The sequence below is a fragment of the Abramis brama genome, assembly GCF_963993115.1.
Source record: "Abramis brama genome assembly, chromosome: 3".
NCBI lineage: Eukaryota > Metazoa > Chordata > Actinopteri > Cypriniformes > Leuciscidae > Abramis > Abramis brama.
This window is the reverse complement of record NC_139965.1, coordinates 29,748,911-29,766,224: the sequence shown is the minus strand read 5'-3', so window position 1 is coordinate 29,766,224 and position 17,314 is coordinate 29,748,911.

Here is a 17,314-nt window from a genome sequence, read left to right as displayed (position 1 = left end):
ATACTATTTTGATACTTTCAAATTTGGTAATTTTTTAAAGAAATGTAAACAATAAATACCGTTTTGTGGCTGTTTAATGTGTCTGACAGATCGCTGTAGAGCCTCAGTTAAAGCTGCTCGTGAACCGATCATCTCTTCCTTCTTGTTAATTTATAGCATCAAATAAATATGAATGAACATAAGAAGGAATGTAGTTTTAATCGCAGAAAGACGTCAGTACACTCCGTTTTTCAAGTTCAAATCTTCCAACGTTAATCTACTATCTCTCCTGACTGATGATTGGTCAGATCGCCTGTCAATCAAACCAACTTGCGTTCTGTGTTATTGTCAGTGTTGGTTGCAGGAAATGATGATAAAGTCAGGATCTAGCTGCAGCAATACTTTTAATAGAACAAAACTCAAAATAACAAGATACTCTGATAACTAGAGCAGACTAAACACGAACAGAACAAGGCAACAATATTTAAAGAAGACTAACAAAAGAACAAAGGAAAAAACAGGACTACATACACAGTGACTAACGAGTTAATTGACAAGACACATAAACTTATACTCAACTCAATCTGTTACTATGGAGACAAACAGGTAGGGAAACTGAGAGAACTAAACTAGTTAACAAACTGACAGCAAAAACTAGAAATGAAATACAAACATGAATCAAAACACACTTAACACGTGACAGTTATGATGTTTTCCATTCGTACGCAAAGTCAGAAGAGCGAAGAGCGACACAATGTCACATGATGGCATGCAGATATTCGCACAGTGCTATTTAGAGATAGCAGGATGTTTGCATTCATACAGATGAACAGGGAAGAGCGAAAAATATCTTTACTGATGAATCATGAAGCCAATAAATACACTAGGCTATACTACACATGTGGTTTCTGCTAAGTTCTTCAAGGAGTCTCATGTTTTATAAGAATCTATTTATAAGAAGAATGCTAGCTTTACCATGCTACAAATAGTAAATGGTAGGACTAGATCAGCAATGAATTATATAAATACTTCAACAACACTGTCTAAATTTATATTCATTTGCTGAACTAATGACATAAACAGCATACTAAACATACTATAGGCTACTAACACTAAAATCAGCTGTCTTGTGCAACCCCATTTCCAGAAAAATTGGGACATTATGTAAAATGCGATAAAATCAAGAATCTGTGATTGATTAATTCTCTTGAACCTTTTTTTTACTGACAAAAATACAAAGAAAAGTTTTTAAAAAATGTCCACTGGCCAACATAATTGTATTTTGTAAATATAAACAAATTTAGATTTTGATGGCTACAACACACTCCAAAAAAGTTGGGACAGAGGCAAAATAAAAGTGAAAAGATATCCAAGTAAGATTATCCAACTCTTTTGAAACAGTCCACAATGAGCAGGTGAATTGGTAATAGATGAGGGATTCGTGTTTGAGTGTAAAAGAGCTTCTCAGTCTTTGCAAGAAAACATGGGTCATGGCTCACCACTTTGTGCCAAATATCATGAGAGAATTGTTAAACAATTCAAAAATCACATTTCTCAATGCAAGATTGCAAAGAATGTGTCTTTCACCATCTACCATGCATAATATTATGAAAAGATTCAGGGAATCCAGATAAATCTCAGTCTGTGTAGGGCAAGGCAGGAGACTTCTGTTGAATGTGCATGACCTTCGAGCCCTCAGATGGCATTGCGTGAGAAACCGTCATGCTACTCTGTTAAATACAGCCACATGTGCTCAGGAGTACTTTATAAAACCGTTTTCACTTAACAATCTGACGCTGCATCAAGAAATGCCACTTGAATCTCGCAAGTTACGCAAGGAGAAAGCTATACATCAGTTCTATGCAGAGATGCTGGCGAGTTCCCTGGGCCCAAGCTCATCTCAGATGGTCTAAAACACAGTGGAAATGTGTGCTGTGGTTAGATGAGACCATGTTTCAGCTTGTTTTTTGGGAAAAAGACATCAAGTTCTCGGTCCCAAATGGTCCAACCAGACTTTCATCAGTGACAGGTGCAAAAGCAAACAAATGTCCTGGTATTGGGGGGCATCATGCAAACGGCTTGAGTGACTTGCATATGTGGGAAGGTACCACTGACGTGGAGGCATATATTTGGATTGTACAGAGACATAAACTGCCATCAAGATGACATCTTTCCTATAGAAGCAAGACAATGCCAGGCCTCATTCTGCACATGCTAAAACTGTGTGGTTCATAGACACTCTGCACCATAGAAGGGATGTGCCTGATTGCCTGCCTGCAGTTCAGATCTGTCTCCTATTGAAAATGTATGACCCATCATGAAAAGGAGAATCGGACAGTGACGACCACGGACTGTTGAGCAGTTGTCTTGTATCAGACAAGATTGGGCAAATATTCCACTTGCAACACTTCAACAATTAGTATCCTCAATTCCCAAATGAATAAAAAAGTGTAATTAAAAGGAAAGGTGATGTGACACAGAGGTAAACATGCCTCTGTCCCAACTTTTCTGCAGTGTGTAGCAGCCATCAAAAAAAAAAAAATATATATATATTTACAAAATAAAATTAAGTTGGTCAGTGAAAACATTAGAAATATTTTCTTTGTACTTTTGTCAGTTAAATAAAGGTGCAAGAGAATTAACAAATCACAGAATCTTGATTTTTATTGCATTTTACAAAATGTCCCAACTATTCTGGAAATGGGGTTGTAATTTAAATGTGAAAAATTCTGGAAAAATAAAGTGGGTCCTCTGCTCAGTCAATTTAGCTGTAATGAGAATGTTTTCCCCTTCCTCTGTTAGCTCAACACTATTTATCATCAGGGGTTCAATTGCCTCTCTCTCCCCATTGCTTTTCTGTGTTATCCATATCAGACTAATGAGTTCCTCGTCATTTCTGTTCTAATTAATGCTCCTTATTATCCTTAATTAATTGTAGCCAAAGCTTGTTCCATCTGCTAAGTTGTGAGAAAAGTAAAATTGGGTCAGTGTTAAAAGGACCAGAGTGGTACACATGGGCTGTGTATCATTAGTCTCACTCATTTGTTCACAAGAGGAACACATTGTAAATGTTTGCTCAGTAGTGCGTTTTGCATGCCAATGAAATTCCGTTGACAGTGTGTGTGCTAACTTTTCATTGACTACAGAGAGGGAATTGTATTAAATGTCTGATTGTGAAAGAGCAAAAGTGATACTAGAACCAGCTCCCACCACTTTGCTCTACTCGATGCCACAATTATTCTGATTACAACAGTATGTACTGACTCTCATTCAGTAATCATGAGAGTCACCTGTTAATCCTTAAACAACTCTGAGGCCATGTCCACACTAATACGTTTTCGTTTGAAAATGTATATTTTTCTCTCCGTTTTGGCCTTCCGTCCACACTGAGACGCCGTTTTTATTAATGAAAACAAAGCTTTTTTGAAAACGCACTCCAAAGTGGATACATTTGACAACGCCGTTTTCACGTTGTAGTGTGGACTGTGAAACCAGTGGTAATTAAAAACGATGACGTAAATTTAGTCATGTGACGCATATTGTACCAATAGATATTCATGTTTATACACCAGTATTGTGCCTGTTATGTGTTATTCACTTTCACACTGTTGCTAAAAATATTCTACATTGCACACTGTTCATATCACAGTCCTGCAAAGATGACAGAATTTACTCACATTTGCTGTCCTGCGGCAATACATGAGAGCAGTTTTAGCGTTTTAGACCAAACATATGGTGACTGCGTGCGACCTGGACCGCAGTGAATGTGAGATATTTTACTAAATAAAATGATCCTGTCAGAAGAATTGCGCGATAACTTCATTATTTATTTTTCCATCTGAATCATATCAGTGATCTTTTGTGGGGTTTTACGCATGCGCAGTAAGGTGAATTTAGCGTTTTCAGGCGTTTTTCCACACTGAAACGTCCGAAAACGCCTGAAAACACTAGTGTGGACGGAGAGTGTTTATAAACGAAAACGCCGTTTTCAAATGTATCCGGATTAATGTAGACGTAGCCTGAGATGGCTGTTTTCAACCATGCCCTAAGTGATTACAGGCATAGAGCTAATTTCAATGCACCAAAGAATTTTTAGAAATGTATAGGCATGCATATGCATTATGCAATTCTGAAAACATTTTCATGTACATTTACCTTATAAAATCCAATCAAAGTCTGATCTCTGGTGTGAGAACTTTCACTATATTCATTTGCTCTGTTTTATGCAGTTTTTTATTACATTCCTATTTAGTGTCGTGCATAGCAGACATAGATAGAGGGTTTTGAAAATGAAACAAAATGTAAAACTTGCTCTGAACTATTCCAGTGTAAAATGTAGCAATTTGATGGATCTATGGATACTTGAGGACTTTTTGATGCAATTTCTTGTGAAAGTGAATCTTTTCAATAGCAGGAATTTGTTGAGTACTGTAGGTATAGGAAATGAAATTGGAAGCCAAAGTTTGCCCAGAGGAATCAAGCTGGACAGCTTACACATAAAACTTAGCTTCCTCTCTTTCACACCCCCTGAACAAAACAAAGCAATCTAGACATAATCTTACACTTGACTTGTGCTTTTCATGACAACTCTTGTACTCATCTTAATAGAAATCCCAGAGCCAAGGATTGGAAATGCATTTGTGTCACCATTCCCGCAAACAACAGATTGTCAAAATGATTTCAGTCAGGAAGTGCAATAAACCAGACTGTTGCTAAGGAATAATCTGTATGTCTCTTTTGGGAAGGGTTGTTGTTTGGGCACAAAGGGAAGTATCTAAGGAGCGGGTCTCGTAAAGGCCCACAATTATTATTATAACCATCCAGCTTCAGGCCTTGCAATCCACAGGAAAGATTTTTGGCAGCTAAATCAAAACCAGTATTTTGAAACAAGGCCACATCCAATGCTTCATACAATGATCCTGAAACCCTACTCATTGGTCCCTGAGCTTCTTTGCTCATTGTGTCTCTGTGGTGAGAGATGAAATCAGGATGTACCGCATGCTGACATGTTGCAACCTATAATGATGTCTATGCAGGAGTGGCGGTGTAAATGACTGCTCTGCTGTCCAGCTGTTTGTCTTTCATTTTGAACCCATATACTCTGAAACGCCAGGGCAATGTTTATTCACAGTGGGGAATGTAGAGCCTTTATTAGAAAAAGGCTGGGAGTCTCAAAATACTGCAAAATAATGGCAAACTGGCTGGAGAGCTTTTTTGTTTCTTTGAGCATACAGTATTCCCAACTGACAAAAAAAAAAAAACTCACTCAGACAATATTTCACAAAATGGAGTAGTCCGTGATAATACGAATAATCACAAAGTTAAGGATGCAAATATTGTCTGGCAAATCTTTTGTACACAATTACGTTTGATAGCATGAGAAAGAATAAACAGCTACTGTGCATTTGTAGTAAATACTTAAATTATCACAAGTGATTATCTTCATTTTCCAGTCCTAAGAGAAAAATATGGTAGTACAGAGCCAGAATTGAGATCAAATCCCTAAACAGAGGCAGAGCAGGGTGACAGCTGCCTGTATTAATAACCATGTTTACCTAGACTCAGCTAATTGTTTAGATGCTTTGGGATTAGCCACACATTTACCAGCAGCTTCACAGATACTGCAGTCCCCAAAGGCCTCTTAAAGACCTATGCACAGCACAAACAAATGAGAAAATACATTGCAGCCAATTACAGATACAAGTCCATATAAAATAGATGATTTTAAAAATTGCAAAAGCAATTTTCATTTGTATTACTATACTGTACTTAAGTGTTCTATTCTGACTTCTATATTTACTTATAAGGCTATATATTTAGAACACTATGAGCAAACAACCACTACTATCTTTTTCTTTGTTATGTGCACATTATGTACAAATCTGTATGTAAAGCATTTTTACACTAATTAAAAAACATACTTACACATTTCAGAATTCTTGTACATTTTATTCACGGTGTTCAGCTTTCAACACTGAAGGATTTTTCAGGTGTGGAAATATACATTTTTACACAAAATTTATTTGAAATGTACTCACAATATTTGAAAAGAGAAATTTTACATTATCCATTGACAAGGTTGTTGATGAATTTTGGAAATGACACACTGAGAGCTCAGTTAATGGCAAATCAAAAAATGGCAATATCACAGTATTTTGCAACTTTTACCTTTTCAGGATCAAAATATAGCCTACAATGCAATTTTATTGTATACAGAATTTTTTTGCGAAATGTATTTTCACACATGAAAACTGTTTTCTTGCTCTTTGTTGTTGTCTCCTCTTCTCTGTTACCTGACAAGGCTGTTCCAATTAAACTCTGCTGAATGGTAAACATTTTCGGCTCTGGCTACAAAGCACAGAACATCTTACAATGTCAATGTCAATGTTCTCTCGACAGATTGGTGCAGACAGAGGGGGTTACAAGAATGAGTTCACAGTTTTTTCGTTATAAAAACGCTAATCCTTATCAAGAGGAACATGCTATGTTAAATAAACTATTATAAATTGTGTGCATACAATTCATTTGCATAGGTTAATTAAAACCTGTGTCCTGCTATTAAATTCCATTGATTGCTGTGATAGGAATAATAATGACGAACACAACTAGTTTAAATTCTGTGAATGGCACTTTGGTCCTTCAAAGTGTGTATATATATATATATATATATATATATAAATATAAATAATTATTTATTTATTTTTCAAACATTGAATAAAACAAGATAATTTAAAGTGTTTTATATGCATCTTAATTACACCAAAATACACAAAGGAGAATGTTTTTGAATAAAATGACAAAGATATATATATATTTTTTTTTTTACATGTTTAACACTATAACACATACTGAATGCATTTCCATTAAAAAGAACAAAATTAGATAAAAACGCAAAGAGGAATAACAGTATACTGAAGCATGTTGTAAGTCTTCTGAAAATGCCTCAGATAGTCTTTGGGGAAAGAAAGAGAAAAAGATTTATATAGGAACACAATGGTGTCCTGCCTCTAATAAGTGTTCATGGAATTATTGCAGGTATAAACAATATCAGGTATACAAGACAAAGTGCACACCAGGCTTACAATTACATTTCCCCTTCTCTCATTTTTAGCTTCCTTTTGGGTTTCTCAGTGCTGTCTGAATACAGTGTGCATGCATGGTGGTAATGCAGATGCAGATTACCAAATATGCATTACTAAACCATGATTTATAGATGTGCTAATCTCAAAAGATTATCAATCCGAATATCAGAGAAGAATCCTTCATCAGTAGGCTATGTCCCTTTTCATGTTACTTAGTTTCAAGCTACACACCATTTGCCTATGAAAAGCTAAATAGTTTGTTAATCCTCCACATAATATGTTGCCTGTATATTAAATCAGGTTTTTTTTTTTTTTTTTTTTTGTATGATAACTGTTATCACCAAACCATGTTATTGATTTAAATGTAGCCTGAACAAATAAATGAGAGAGTATTTAAAGTGTTCTTTATAAGAGGCTTCAGTAAAACTTTGATTAGAAGATTGCCATTACAAGCATGCTGTCAGTCTGGCAACAGCTCACAGTAAAATGTCTTTTTCTCATTTTTGCATGTTGACAGAGCAACTAGTGAGTGACCTAGTTTCTCTAAATCTTAAGAGAGAGGAGGGGGGAAATCCTTTGAACTGTACCAGCACTCATTGCTTATATGTGAGAAAGATCTAGTGGAATCTTAGAAGTATATGAGTGATTTATTTTGTTTTGGGTTAAAACTGTGTTTCTAAGATATAATTGTTACAACTATGCAATGGTAGAAATGTGTCTAATAAAATTGGCCAATAGAATTTCTACTGAAAAACACTGAATAGAAGAGTCTGCTGCCACCATGTTTTCATGACAGCCATAGGGATTAAATATGAAAATGACATTTAACAGACATGAAAAAAAAAATAATAAATCACACAGTCCACTAGTAAACAAATCTGTATTTGATATTGAATGCATTGACAAAACCAAACATTGTAAAAATAAACATTTAAAAAGGTATTTGGCTGGCCTTACAGTAGGCTATGTATAATGAAACACAGTTCAACACACTATGCTTTACTTAGAGGTAGGCGATTATTATGGAACATAGAAGCATCTAGTATGTTCGTGTTCAGAGTTTGACTCATTATCAGACAGACAGTGTTTACCTCAAGAGTATTTACTACAAATGTTTTTATTATTATTATTATTATTGTTATTTCTTACAAATACCCATGACTATATATTTCCTGCCCTAGTTTTCCTCTTCACAAATAAACCTCCTCATTGAACAGATATTAATATTTTAGGCAGCAGTCAGGACAGCACTGACACTCATAAGGAGAAAAAATACAATACTCAGCTAAAATGTATCGATAAGGGCCTTGCATTTGTCTGTTTGTCTTTCCCCATCTCTTTCTCTCCTTCTATCTTGTATCACAGAAATGATTTGAACTTAGTGGCAGAGCCTAAGGCAAAGGAGACTCAGCTGGGGTCTTTTCCCTGTTCTATCCAGTGTTCTATCAGTTAAATAGCAACCCTTCAGCCGGCCCTATCTAAAGCTGTTTGTCTGCCCCAGGGCCTCTGCAGCACAACAGCCTGCAGTAATAGGAGTGATCACACACTGCCACTTAAAGAGAGACATGCAACAGGCTCATGTCAGTATGTCTTTGTTACTCTTGTCTGACTCAATATCAGCCAACATTTTCTTTAATTACAAGCCTGGTCAAGTTCAGAGAGATATTTGCATGTCTGTCTGATCTAGCGAAAGCTTCTGTTGGCTTTCGAGTTTTGGATAATGAACACTGACCTAACATCCCTTTGAGCCTTCCCATCATGTTTGAATCAGTCAGAACCGGGCAGTTCATTTAAACATTAAATTATTCTGAAAAGACATTTATGTGGCAATGATGTGAAACCAATGATTATTATTTTTTTTTTTTTAAGGTTATTAAAATTGAAAATCTCGTGGTGCTTTTTTCTTAAAATGTCACATGTTTAAGCTAATTTACAAGTTCTTAAAATCTGTTTGAAAATAAATAAAAAAAAATCAGGAAAACCTATTCATAATTTGAAGGAAAAGGAGAGTTCATTTTTTATCTATTAAGCTAATGAGCAAAGGCTCACTTAAGTTTATATTAAAGTTGTCATATTATGCAGAATCAAATCTTCATTGATACTTTGAGATAAAAGAGTTTACTTTAAGAGAAACATAATTTTCATAACTCAAATGTTCTCCCCAGTACAAAAAAAATAAATAACTGCAAAATCAGTATGTTCTGAAATCTTTGCCTAAAATCTTAAAGGCACAGCAGAATGAAATGGCCAGTTTATGTAGAGTAAAATAGAGGGTGGAAAATGGTCATATATATATATATATATATATATATATATATATAAAAAATTATATGTTGGCTTTAATTAACTTTTTTATGTCAACAGGTGGATTTATGTAACATTATTTATTTCAATAAACTTAAGTTAATTACATAAGGTTAATCCAATACCGTTTAGTTGAATAAGGTTAACAGTGTTAATTTTGTCCAAAACAATTAAATTCAATTATCCTAAAATTAATATTTTTACATTCAACCAAAACAAATAATCCAGTTTCATAATAAGCTTATTCAATGAATGCATTCACTTTCACACATAAGCAGTGCTCAGAAGAATTAACACAAATGATCCCAAAGTTATTTCTACAAGAGCCCAAAAAAATATTATCTGCAACTGTATCTGTGAGGGCCTCAAAATTCAGAGAACCAGTACAAGAAAACAAATAAGTGGTTCTAAACCAAAAGCTTTGCTACAGAAAAGCTATTAAATAATCTTGGATGTAAGAGCCGATCCAATTGTAGGTGCATAAATCACAAATCTGATGCTGTTGAGAAATAGGGTAAAGCGATGAAGCTCTGAAATTAAAACAGAATTAATCATGTACATATTAACATTACAGAGCTTATATACCAAACTTTAAGGGATTCTTCACCCAAAAATTCAGTATTTTTTTACTGACACTTATGTCATTCAAATTCCCAAAGTCTTTTTTTTTCTTCCTAGGAAATTGAATTTGACCTGTTTTTCCTGCTCATTTCTGTCATTACAATGACAGTCAATGGTGAGTTCTTCTTCCGAAGGTTCAGTAGCATCAAACAATTCCATGTGACTTTTGAAGCTTCAGAACAGGAACTCACCATTGACTTTTACTGTATGGACAGAAATGAGCAGGACAAACTGGCCATAATTCACCTTTTTAGTTAGAAAAGCGAAAAACAAAAGGGATTCGGTGACATGAAGCTGAGTAAATAATGACTGAATTTTCATCTTTGGGTATACTATTTGAATCTATAGTGAATTATTGTCAGATTTAAAATGATGATGAATTTAGCAGAACACAGCAGATCCATAACTGATAGGATGCTTATGATCTTCTGTGCCGCTGTTCCTTCTGTCTTTTTGAAATTTTTGAGGAGCTGGGTTCAGAAAGGACAAATCAAGTTGGTTGCTGATAAATTTGTGAGTCTTTACAATATCATACACCATCAACACTTACAGTATTTCTTTAACAGCATTTACCTGAATTACATCTAAAGGACTTCAATTTATAATTTTGAATTGCATAACCATCCAAGTAATTAATCACAGCAGACATTACATTATTAGGACTTACCTCTAAAGAGTGCTGGCTGTCTGTTTTTAAATTCAGCGATGAAATGCAAATCTTCGATCATCTTAGATCATCTGTTCTGTCCATCCGCACCTTGACAACCTGCATAAGTATCGAGCATAAGTGGGACAACAGCGAATTCCATGTTTTAAAACTGTCTGTGTCCATGTACCAACCTGAAGTGTTTTAAAAGCTTAGATCTGGATGTGTGAGAAGAGCCACAATCTCTGCACATTTCAGGACTCCAAAATTCTGAGGAAACAAAAAATGAAGATGTGAGTCATCAAATAATAATAATAATAATACAAAAGAAAATCTAGGTTGCCGACTACTAAACTGTAGTAAAATTATTTTGGATAACCTAACAAGCTTACCAGATGCTAGATGCCATCTTATTCAAGTCAGTGTCAAACATGCTTATTGCCATAGGCCTATGTGTTATTCTGTTCTTCAAAAGTTTCAGTTATTATTTGACATTAAATAAAAATGCTCAACATTAAGGCGGTTATTAAATTTGATACTAAAACTTGATAAAACTGCTTGGGGCACAACATGGAGAAACTCTTCTTAACTAGCAATTTAATAAAAAAATAAGGTAATTTGCCTTTTTTTTTTTTTTTTGTATGGGTGAATTTAAATATGATCACATAAGAGCTAAAAAAACACTAACAACAAGGTCAGAACCACTTGAGGAATACAGCAACTTCAATAAAATACCAACAAAAACAGCGATTGACGATTCTAATTTACAGACAGCCTCAATATTAAAGGATAGGAAGTAAAAAAAAAACTCACCTGTTTGTCCAGATAAATACAAAATGTTGATTGCATCCTCCATTTCAGCATGATTTGATTCCCACAAAATGGAGGAGTACTAAAAGATGAGCGATGCATTGAACGTGCTTTGAAATAATTGCGCATGCGCAAATATAGCTCCACATGTTGACCAAAGTGCTGTACTGCAGAGGTAACAACTGCATTTCGTTTCATTTAACTTAAGTGAGTTGTGTAAATTTGAGAAATTACTTTTTTTCTAATTCTGTCAACACAGCTGTTTTAGTTTTAATGCACAAACATAAGAGCATTATTTAATTTGAACATAGTTAACATTCTTTGGATCAACAACAGCCATATTTCATTTTTTTGAGGTGTGTGTGTGTGTGTGTGTGTGTGTGTGTGTGTGTAACGGTCCTCTGTAAAAAATGGAACCAGTCTCCACCCATGGTTCGGCACACACTTGCACCGCGTTTAATCTCAAATCTGACGATGCATATATAGAATAGTTTGTTTAAAAAAACAACGCGTAAAACAGACAGACAGAGTTCGCTAATGTTCAGTCGATGGATACGCTCCGCATGCATTTCACGTGAGAGTAGCTGTCCAATCAACTGTTAGTGTTATATCCAGAGATGGGGGACTCGAGTCACATGACATGACTCGAGTCGCAAATTTAAGGACTTGAGACTTGGTTGACTAAATTAAGAAAATGACTGACTTGACTTTGACTTGAGATCCAATGACTCGAGACTTGACTTGACTTGAACTGTATGACTCGAGAATGACTTGATATACATTTTTATATAAATCATCGCAACATCAATTGATGAACAAAATGAAAGCAACGGAACCATTGACGCCAGTCATCAGATTCTGCGCGATTGCGTGACGCTGCACAAGCCCAGAAAAAAACATACATCGCGGTGAGCGCGGCAGCTCGCTAAATACAAAAACATCTCCCAGCATCGTTTCTTTTTGGATATAAACACTAGAAATTGACCATATTCATACAAGAAGATTTGCTGTAGCCTACGCATAATAACTGGCAAGGGATATCGGACGACCATCACAACCTCGAACAGTCGAACTTCATTAACCACGTCTAAAAGTAAGCTATGGCTTGTTTAACCTGTTTGTTATAGTTAATTTGACTATCTTTAAATCTAGAGAGAATATTGGTCAAAACAGCATGCCTCTTTATAAACAATTATGTTTTCAAATATAGCTTAATGTTGTCAATATTCAAATGATAATTAATGATGGCATATGTTTTGTATAACATTTGCCACATTTCTTTCAAATCATGCTTTAAAGCCAAATATGTCGTTCTTTCCAATGACAAAAAACAACATAGAAAACTGTTAATGTTTTGTCGTGTTTTATGTTTCTCTTAAAGCAGGGTTAGATGTTATCAGGGGGTTATTTTTATAATTATAACTTAAGATATTCAAAAATATTTCCAGAATATTGGCGCGATTGCAAATGTGATAATGATTTTATAAAACAGTTAAGTAAACAAAGAGTGAATATTGTGATGTGACATTTTAGACATAATATTCCAAATATTCTCTGTTTTTGCTCTATTTCTCCAATGACAATAGTTCCAAACAAGCCACAGAAAGAGTTATGCATATTTGTGATTCAGTGACCATAGATGCTTAGTTCCAGAACGAATCTGCTGTTTTGAACAAATCAGTTGAATGAATGCTTCTATGACTCGTACATTAGGACGGTGATTTGGCGCCACCTATTGGCGGTTTTAACTTCATAATTAAAAATATATAACTATAAAGGGGATGCCAGTTTGAAGAATGCCATTTGGTGGCATAGGAACCATTATACTTGAATTGTGAATTGTTTAATACCTTTTAATGGTCTTCTGCAATGTTTGAGGCATATTTATTTTTTCACGCTTTAATGTTGGCCTAATTTCAGTTACATTTATATTTTAGGCTATGTAGTTTGAAATTGTATTTATTTTTTTAGATTTTTATTGTAGGCTAGTAACCACTGTATGTGGAAATGCATATTTAAAAAAAAATGTTGCAAATAAAACCATAGTCCACAACTTCTGTAGTTTTAACTTATTTTAATATATAAATTCAGTGAAATCATCAAACGTTTGTATGACTTGCCAGTGACTTGTGACCCAAGCTACGACTTGACTTGACTTGCTTGACATAAAGCAGTGACTTGACTTGACTTGACTTGCTTTTCACAAAATTGACTTGGACTTGCTTGAGACTCGAAGGTTAAGACTTGAGACTTGCTTGTGACTTGCACATGTGTGACTTACTCCCACATCTGTCAGCTGCCATGTTGGCACCCTAGTCCCTCACTCATTATTAGTTTATCTGTTTCCTGTCTATTTAAATGCCTTTTGCCTTCATTCAGTATGAAGTCTTGTTTGTTTGTTTAATTTGGTTCACACTTTCTGTCAGCATTTTGAGCAGTTCCTGGTTTATTTATATTTATTTGTTCCTGAGTTTTGAATTTCTTGTTCCCGTCTGCCTCAGTGGATTGTATTTGTGTTTGGACTGATTACATGTGCTTGACCCTCTACCTGGTATGGTCTATGACCTTGGATTATATTTATTAATAAACTGCGTTTGGATTCTCACTCTCTCTGCTGAATGCTGTCTTACCACCACAACCAAATCATTACAGTTAGCATGTAAATCTGTTGCTGACATTACAGTTCTTGCATGTTGGTGTGATCATGGCACGCGAAGGAGACAAGCCGCTGATAGAGCCACTACCTGCATGATGCATCATATAAATCTCCTGTCTGGGAACATTCTGACTTCCCAATACATTTCAACAGTGATGGTCAAAAAAAAGTGGACAAAATACCCTAGTGGAAAAAAAAAAACCTATACCAAAATGTATAAAAAATATTTATATGATTTATATGATAAATATGCATTTATTTCATACTAAGTATACTACAAATAACATATTTACTGACATATTGCTTGAGACTTACTGATATAAATATTATAATTAAACTTTGTTTGGAGTACCTCTTTATTGCACAATGCACATTTCTTAATATTAACCCTAAAATTAGTTTAATGTCACTATTAGTATGGACAGTATTATTTCTATATAATACCAGTTTTTAAATGCAAGATATTTAAAGTATACCTATAAATATACTTTAAATAGTTCCACTTTAGCACAGTCAAATATAAGTATATCTTTAGTTGGACCTCAGCACCATTTCCGGATATCTAAAGTGCATTAAGTACAAAATTAGTTGTTCCAATTTAACAGACATTACGTTTTTTTTTTGGTTACACTTTATTTTAAGGTGTCCTTGTTATGGTGTAATTATATATTTAAGTACTGAGTAATAATAAGCATATATATATATATATATTCATGACTATTTTCTATATATAAACACAAAGAAAACAGAGAGGACCTCTCCCATCAGCCTTGTTAAAGTTCAAGATGGAACTAGGCTAGCATCATGTATCCCATCAGCCATCCCATGGGACTACTAATGTGCCAAAGCAGCTCAAGTTCACAAACAACAAAGAGCATGTACATAGGCCACCTGCTGCACATTCACAATAGATGATGTGGCTTTAGCAGGTCATTGAAACAATAAGATGTAGTCCACTGCAATTTGACTCTGAGTTTTCCATAAGAAACTTCATCAATAATACAAGATCACACATCAGCACAAACTTTTATGAGAAATTATTAACAGCCGCGTCCTCGCTTCATTCTCAAATATTATTGTTTGTCTAAAGTGGTGTAAACTATAATAACATATGACCAAGGATACAATCAGCCCACGCAGTCGTCTCTCCATAGTAAACAGTGGCGTGTTATGCACGCGTCGCCTCCTCCTGAAGTGACTCGCCGCGTGCATTGTATAAAACATTTTTTTAAGCCGCATCCTCGCTTTGGACAAACTATATAATAAACTATGATAGGGATACAATCAGCCCACGCAGTCGTCTCTCCATAGTAAAAAGTGGCGTGTTGTCTGCCGGATTTTCCTCCTCTTTGTTTAATTCCGGGAGTTCTGTTGGAATTTTCCCGCACGTTAATTCTGACAATCGAAGTGCAGTTATGAAAATACGTTCAAGACCCATCTGGCCAACGAGTGATGTGGATGTTGTCACATGACTGCATTTTGGTTCGTTTCATAAACTGATCCGGACCAGAGCGATAAGTGTGGTGTGAAAAGAAACCAAAACGCCTGAAAAATGCTACAAAGTATAATTTTTCTCCCTTGGTCCGGACCAAATGAACCGAACTACAGATGTGAAAGCACCCTCAATGTTTCACAGTGATGAAAGATGACGAGATACTCTACTCATTCTTATATTCACAAATGCATGTGCATGGTAGACCAGTTATTTAATTTAAAGGGATTTTTTCACTTATGGTGAATGTCTCCATAACACCAGGAGACTATGCAAAACATTTTGATGCAACATCTTTGCAACATCTTCGTTTGTATGCTATTTAGACATCAGACAAGAATTAATATTCAACAATGGTCCCTGTCTAATATAATAAGTGTTTATGTAGGTGATATTTGTCTTTCTTTTAACTCCTAACAAATACATAACCTACATGTTTTATTTCAAAGAGTTGTCAATATACACAGTATATAGCCAGCAAAACATTCATTTGTGAAATTTAAAGATACTATTGATGTAGATGGCACCTTTTGTGACAGTTGCTCTGAAATTGTGATTCATTTGGTTTTGGCATTGTCCATTTGTAAAAACTTTGTAAGAAAGTATGGTAACACTTTATAATAACTGCACTCTATCATTAGCTAAGCATTAGTAGGCTAAATAGTTAATTAATCACTTATAAAGCATTGTCCCTACATTAATAGACATTGGTAAGCAGTTTATAAATACAGCTATAAATGCTTTATTCTTGATTTATAAGCATGTCTATAATGTTTATAATAATTGTATTTTCATACTTTATTAATGATCAATTTATCATTTCTAAATTAAGTGTTACATTATTAACAAACCAGTTCTTTAGGAGTTGTCAGTGGTTCATAATATCATTAAGAAAGTGTAAGTAAATTATTAATAAACTATTTAAATGTACATTTATTCATGTTATTATTTAGACATATAGTAATAGTTGCTTAGTGTGTTAATAAATGCTTTATTTACAAGTATTCATACTGTAATTCATGATTAATTCAGGTAGTTATAAAACATTTAGTAGTTGTCAGTTAACTATTTTTGAGCTCATCTGAAGTGAGGACTATTCATGCCTTGTAAAGCTTTTACAAAGGAGATTTAAAGGCTCAGTTATCTTCTAAACAGAAAAAGGAATCGATCACAACAGTGATACAGAACATAGAAATATTTATTTCAAGATGCAAAAAATGAAACTGTACATCTGCACATATAAAATGAAAAATAAACATCTGCAATGTATATACACTCACCTAAAGGTGTCACAGTTCTGTCACCCTTGTCTGGGTTTTCTCTTGGTTTAGTGACAGAGCTGTGACACTCCCGGTTTGTCATGTGTTTGTGTTAGTCTGGTCTGTTGTGAGCACATGGCTGTCATGTTATTTCCTTGTGCCATGTGCTCTCCTGTCTATTGTCTAGCCCCTCCCATCTTGTTATCTGATTATTGGTTAATTTGTCCCACCTGTCTTTCTCGTTACCCTCCTTTGTTTGTTCCCCTATTTAGCCTCCCTGTGTTTGTAGTCCTGTGCTGGTTCGTTTGTCCAAGTTACTCGTTCCTGGTGTTTCCTTCCCGCTTGTTATCTGAGTTTTTGAGTTTTGTACCTTGTCTGCCAGTCACTAATAAATTTCCTCTGCATTTGAATCCTCGTCTCACGTTCAACTATTCCGTGACAAAAGGATTATTAGGAACACCATAC